We start from the raw sequence: 6,907 nt of genomic DNA on the forward strand, positions 1-6,907 counted from the left end.
CCCCACAACACTGAAATAACTGCCTACTCATTCCTCTGTTGGCATCTTTGCCATAGATATTCTCTATTCCTAGTGCTCTTCCTTCAGATCTTTTAAGGGCTGGCACAACCCCTATTTTTTTCAGAAGATCTTTCCTGTTCATACAATCTGAAATAGCCTCTATTCTAATCAATGTCTACATCATCTAATTGTTCTTCCTTTCAGAACACTTATCACTCTCAGAGAGGATCATTTTTCTGTGCTTGTTCAGTTATTTTTGATCTTTCCAACCTGACTGGTAGATTCAGGAGAGCCAGGACCAAGTCAGCTTTGATCCCTGCTCTATCTTCAGCCCTAGAATAAGACCTGGCTCCAACTTAGGAGGTGATCAGTAAATATTTATTACTGTTGCTGTGGTATCAAAACTATTCAAAACCAGTTTTAATGGCCCAATGGTTAGAAGTTGTGAATTCAAACTTGTAGCTATATTGGGTGCCTGGGTAGCTCAGTCAGTTAAGTGTCGGACTCTTGATCTCAGCTCAGATCTTGATCTCAGGGTTGTGAGTTCAAGCCCCAGATTGGGCTCCACGCTGGGCATGGAGCCTACTTTATTTTTTTTTTTAAGATTTTATTTATTTATTCATGAGAGACAGAGAGAGAGAGAGAGGCAAGACACAGGCAGAGGGAGGAGCAGGCTCTGTATGGGGAGCCCAATGTGGGACTGGATCCCAGACCCCGGGATCATGACCTGAGCCAAAGGAAGACACTCAACCACTGAGCCACCCAGGCATCCCTGGAGCCTACTTTTTAAGTTAATTAAAAATTGTATCTATATCCAAAAAAATTTTTTTAAGATTTTATTTATTTATTCATGAGTGACAGAGAGAGAGAAAGGCAGAGACACAGGCAGAGGGAGAAACAGGCTCCATGCAAGGAGCCCGACGTGGGACTCGATCCTTGGTCTCCAGGATTACACCCTGGGCTGAAGGTGGCACTAAACCACTGAGCCACCCGGGCTGCCCTCAAAAATATTTTTATTTTTTTATTTCTTTTATTTTTTAAAAATATTTTTAAATTAGATTTGTAGCTGTATCTAATTGAAACAGAAATCACATGCACATAGCCAAAAATTTAAATACTACAAGAGTGAGACTTTTTGCCTCACACCATTATATTGGTTAAGATGAGACAGGCTGTTCTGTGGTCTTTTGTTTCTCTATGATACAACTATTTTTTAATAGCACTCATAATTCTGCTCTCATGATTCTCTGTGTTGGCTGAGTTCAGCTGGGTGATTCTCACTTCAAGGCTCATGTGGTTGCAGTCCCGACTCGGAATGGAATCATCTGAAGATTTGATGGGATTAATTGCTAATTATGACTCACTTGTTTGGCTAGCAGGAGATGCTGGCTATTGGCTGGAAGACTGATTAGAACTGAAAACCAGAGTGCCTACAGATAGCCATTTCATTTGGTTTCTCAGAACTTGGTTAGATTCTGAAAGGAAGCATCCCCAAACAAGCATTTCAATAGGCAGTAAGCTGCTAGTCTTATATGGCTTGAGCTCAGAAACTAGCACAGCATCACTTGGTCTGCATTCTGTTGTCCAAAGCAATCACAGTCCAGCCCAGATTCAAGGACAGGGGACACAGATCCTAGCTTTCAATGAAAAGTGTCAAAAAAATCTCTGGCCACATTACATGTGGTACCAAATAAGCCTTCAAATCTTAGTGGCTTAACACACAAAGGTTTATTTCTCACTCACATCCCAGTGTGGGGCAGGCCATATTGGTATGTTATTTTCATTCAGCAGTGACTCAGATCCAAGCTGCTTCTACCCAGCATCTCCATCATCTCAAAGCTCTTTGATCCCGGGGGGTGAGGGTGGGGAGGAGTGGAAAGCTTTCACATTGACACTTAATTACCTTGGACTCTAAGTGCCACATTCTTTTGCCTACATTTTCATTGATAAGATCACATCTACTAGAAAGGTTGGGAAATGTAGTCTCCCCATGTCCCCTGGAAGAGAAAAATAGTGTGAATACATCACTGTTGTTGACACACACCAATTTCCCAGTCTCTTTCTCTGGAAGTATCACCATTAACTAGTGTGTATCCTTTCAGAAATATGCAGGGATGCCTGGCTGACTCAGCAGTTGAGCGTCTGCCTTTGGCTCAGGGCATGAGCCTGGTCCCAGGATCGAGTCCCGCATCAGGCTTCCTGTGAGGAGCCTGCTTCTCCCTCTGTGTCTCTGCCTCTCTGTCTCTCTCATGAGTAAATAAATAAAATCTTAAAGAAAAATTAAGCATATACAAACATATAAAAACACAAAAATATAAAACACATTGCTTCTTTATATAACAACATATTTTCAATATGTCTTAGAGAACTTTGTTTTTTTGAGAGAGAGAGAGAGTTGGGGGAGGGGCACAGGGAAAGGGATAGAGAGAATCTTTTTTTTTTTTTAAAGATTTTATTTATTTATTCGTGAGAGACACACACACACACACAGAGGCAGAGACACAGGCAGAGGGAGAAGCAGGCTCCATGCAGGGAGCCCGATGTGGGACTCCATCCCAAGACTCCAGGATCACACCCTGAGCCAAAGGAAGGTAGGTGCACAACCGCTGAACCACCCAGGCGTCCCAGGATAGAGAGAATCTTAAGCAGTCTCCACACCCAGCACAGAGCCCAACCCAGGGCTCAGTCTCACAATCCTGAGATCATAACCTGAGCGGAAATCAAGAGTCAGACCCTTAATGACTGAGCCACCCAGGCACCCCTAGAGAACTTTCCATTCAGACTATGTAGATCTAGTTCATTCCTTTTAAGACTGCAAAGCATCTCATTATGTGAATGCACTACAATTTAATTAGTCCCATATTGATAAACATTTAGGCTACTTCCCATTATTTGCCCTTACTATGTTAAACTATACAGCCTTGTGCACAGATCTCTTTTTAACTGTGTTAATGGACCTGTAGGAGAGTTTCTATAAATAATATTTAGAAGATATCTATTCAGTAATTATATAGCCCACTAATGTCCAATTAGAAAATGTAAGTAAAAATGAAGTCATTCACACAACAGCAGCAAAAACTAATATACGTAGGAATATAACCAAGAAAAAATTGACAAGCTGCAGGGGTGCCTGGGCAGCTCAGTCAGTTAAGTGTCCAACTCATGGTTTTGGTTTGGTCATGATCTCAGGGTTCTGATCTCAGGATCGTGGGATTGAGCCCCATGTTGGTCTCCACACTCAAAGAGGAGGCTGCTTTCCCTCTCCCTTCTTCTCCCCCTCTCCCAACTCATGCATATGCACGTGTGTGTGTTCTCTCTCTCTCAAATAAAAATAAGTCTTTAAAAAAATTACAAGCTGCATATAAACAACAAAATTTAATTTGAATGCTTGTATCAATGATATACTTAATATAGCTTAATATGATCAATTAAATTAACTGAAGAACATAAAAGAGTAGCTGAATGAAAGAAATTACATAAAATGTTTGGGGTTGGGAGGACTAAAAATAAAATTATAATTTACACAAACAATGAATTCATTACTTTCCAAATGAAATCCCAATAGCATATCTTTTTTATAGAACTTGACAAGTTGTCTCTGACACATCAAAAAAGAACACCTGAGAAAAAAATATTTTAAGAATAGGAAAAGACTATCACAATGAAAATGGTGTGCTGTTGGTTCAGAAATAGGCAAGATTAATAACAGATTAGAGACCAGAAATAGATTCTCCCATGTAGGAGTTTAATATATGATGAAGGTAGAGTTTCAAATAAGTAGAAAGAGGGATCTATTCAATAATTTATGTAAGGACAATTACTTACCCAGTTAGAGAAAAATATATAGTTAGACTCCTTACTTCATATCCCAAAAAAGTAAATTCTAAATGGATTATATTACAACTTATACACATAAAAATGATAAATATATTAGAAACAATTAGGGTAATTTATCTATAACCTTGGGATAGGGAAGACTTTCTTAAACAACATGCAAAACATAAAAATTATAACAGAAAAGGTAGATAATTTAACCATATCGAAATGTAAAATTTCTGAATAAAAGATACCATGCTCTATCAAAATTCCAAGAGACTTTCTTGCCAATCCTCAAATTCATACAGAATTGCAAGATGTCCTGAATAGTCAAAGCTATCTTGAGAAAGCACAAAGTTGGAAGGCTTCACACTTCAAAACATACTACAGGGGGATCCCTGGGTGGCGCAGCGGTTTGGCACCTCCTCGCACCGGGCTCCCTGCATGGAGTCTGCTTCTCCCCCTGTCTGTGTCTCCGCCTCTCTCTGTGTGTCTCTCATGAAGAAAGAAGAAAGAAAAAAGAAAAGAAAAGAAAAGAAAAGAAAAGAAAGAAGAAAGAAAGAAAGGAAGAAGAAAGGAAGAAGAGAAGAGAAGGAATGACAGGCAGAAAGAAAACAGTAAAAGAAGGAAGCGAAGGAGGACGGAAGGAAGAACGAATGGAAGTACGTTCAGCACGCCTTCCCGCCTTCATTCTTCTTCTTTCGCCACGCACCTCCCTACTCCCGCCCTCCGACCGCCCTCCCCCACCCCCCCTCCCTCCTCCCCCACCCCCCTCCCTCCCCCCCCCCCCTCCCGGCCCAGAAATGAGAAGACAGGGCAGCCCCAGTGGCGCAGCGGTTTAGCGCCGCCTGCAGCCCGGGGTGTGATCCTGGAGACCCTGGGCCAGGTCCCACGTCGTGAGGCTCCCTGCATGGAGTCTGCTTCTCCCTCTGCCTGTGTCTCTGCCTCTCTCTCTCTCAATGTGTGTGTCTCTCATGAATAAATAAATAAAACCTTTTAAAAAAAAAAGAAAATGAGAAGACAACTTACAGAATAGGAGAAAATATTTGTAAATATTTGTCTGATAAGGGTTTAGTATCCAGAATATATAAACAATAACAAAAACAACCCATTACAAAAATGAGCAAAGGATTTGAATAGACATTTCTCCAAAGAAGATAAACAAAGGCCAATAAGCATATGAAAAGATGCCTAATTACTCATTAGGGAAATGCCAATCAAAATCATAATGAGATGGCACTATATACCTACTAGGATGGCTATAATAAAATTCTAAAAAATAAATGGAAAATAACAAACATTGGCAAGAATGTGGAGAAACTGGAACCTTCCTGCTTTGGTGCAGCTGCTGTGGAAAACAGTTTTACAGTTTCTCAAAATATTAAACATAAGGGGTGCCTGGGTGGCACAGTCCATTGAGCATCCCAACTCTTGGTTTCAGCTCAGGTTGTGATATCAGGGTCATGGGATTGAGCCCTGCATCAGGCTCCAGGTTTTGCTTAAGACTCTCCCTCTGCTCTTCCCTTGTGCTCTCTCTCTCTCAAATAAATTAATTAATTACAAAAAAAAAAAAAAAAACTACCATCTGACCCAGCAATTCCACTCCTAGGTATATATCCACAAGAACTGGAACCAAGGACTTGCTTACATACCTATGTATACATAGGTACATTATTCACAATAGTCAAAAGGTAGAAACAACTCAAGTTGAATGGATAAACAAAATGTGGTATTTACATACTAGGAAATATTATTCAGCCATAAAAAGGAATGAAGTTCTGATATATACTGCAACACGAACCTTGGAAATGTAGACTATGTGAAATAAGCTATACAAACAAGGACAAATATATGATTCTACTTACATGAAATAGAAAAAGGCAAATTCATGGAGACAGAAAGATTAAAGGTTGGTTACCAGGGGCTGCGGAGATGGAAGGATGGGGAATTACTGCTTAATGTTTGCAGAATTTCTGTTTGAGATGATGAAACAGTTTTGTAAATAGTAGTGATGGTTGCATAACACTATGAATGTCGTTATACCACTGAACTGTACACAACGGTTAAAGTAGGGGCGGGGCAGCCCCGGTGGCCCCACGGTTTAACGTAACCTGCAGCCGGGGGTGTGATCCTGGCGACTCGGGATCGAGTCCCACGTCGGGCTCCCTGCATGGAGCCTGCTTCTCTCTGCCTGTGTCTCTGCCTCTCTCCTCGTTCTCTCTGAATGAATAAATGGATGAATCTTTAAAAAATTAAAATAAAATAAAATAAAATAAAATAGCCACCTGGTGGCTCAGTCAGTAGAGCATCTGGCTCTTGATTTCAGCCCAGGCTATGATCTCAGGGTCGTGAGTTCAAGCCCCACATGGAGCCCCATGTCAGGCTCTGCACTCAGCACAGAGTTTGCTTGAGATTCTATCCCTCTGCCCCTCCCCTCTGCTTTCTCTCAAATAAATAAAATCTTTTAAAAAATGTATATATAAAATTTTAAAAATAAAAATGGTAAAAAAATAAAAAATGGCTAAAATAATATTTTTGTATATATATTTTATCACAATAAACAAACTCTAAAAATAAACTAAAATAAAAATAAAGGACACAAAGCAAAAAGATAAGTAATAGATGAGGAGAAAATACTTGCAACATGTATATCAAATTAGTAAAATCTAGAAGATATAAAAAAAATTCCAGGAGTGCCTGGGTGGCTCCGTCAGTTAAGTGTCTGCCTTCAGCTTAGGTCATGATCCTGGGGTCCTGGGATCAGCCCTGATTTTCCGCTGTCTGCTCAGTGGGGAGCCTGCTTCTCCCTCTCCCCCTCTGTCTGCCGCTCCCCCTGCTTGTGCGCTCTTTGTCAAATAAATAAATAAAATCTTTTTTAAAAAATAAAATAAATGAAAATAAATAAAAATTCCACAAGTCAACTAAGGGACAGAAAACTCAATATAAAAGTGAAACGGACAATGACTCTTTATTTATTTATGTATTCATTCATTAGAGACAGAGACAGAGAGAGAGAGAGAGGGAGGCAGAGACACAAGCAGAGGGAGAAGCAGGCTCCATGCCGGGACCCCGATGCAGGACTTGATCCCGG

The 6,907-nt window shown here is 40.4% G+C and overlaps 1 long non-coding RNA gene across 1 annotated transcript; it reads right to left on the reverse strand.

The window, feature by feature from the left end:
- Positions 1–1,705: 1,705 nt before the first annotated feature.
- Positions 1,706–5,941, reverse strand: LOC119877354. Its single transcript, XR_005375687.1, has 2 exons — positions 5,682–5,941; positions 1,706–1,997 (listed from the first exon to the last, which is right to left on the reverse strand). It is a non-coding gene; the product is annotated as an uncharacterized LOC119877354 (long non-coding RNA).
- Positions 5,942–6,907: the final 966 nt, after the last annotated feature.

The sequence above is a fragment of the Canis lupus genome, chromosome 21 (assembly GCF_011100685.1).
Source record: "Canis lupus familiaris isolate Mischka breed German Shepherd chromosome 21, alternate assembly UU_Cfam_GSD_1.0, whole genome shotgun sequence".
Classification (NCBI taxonomy): domain Eukaryota; kingdom Metazoa; phylum Chordata; class Mammalia; order Carnivora; family Canidae; genus Canis; species Canis lupus.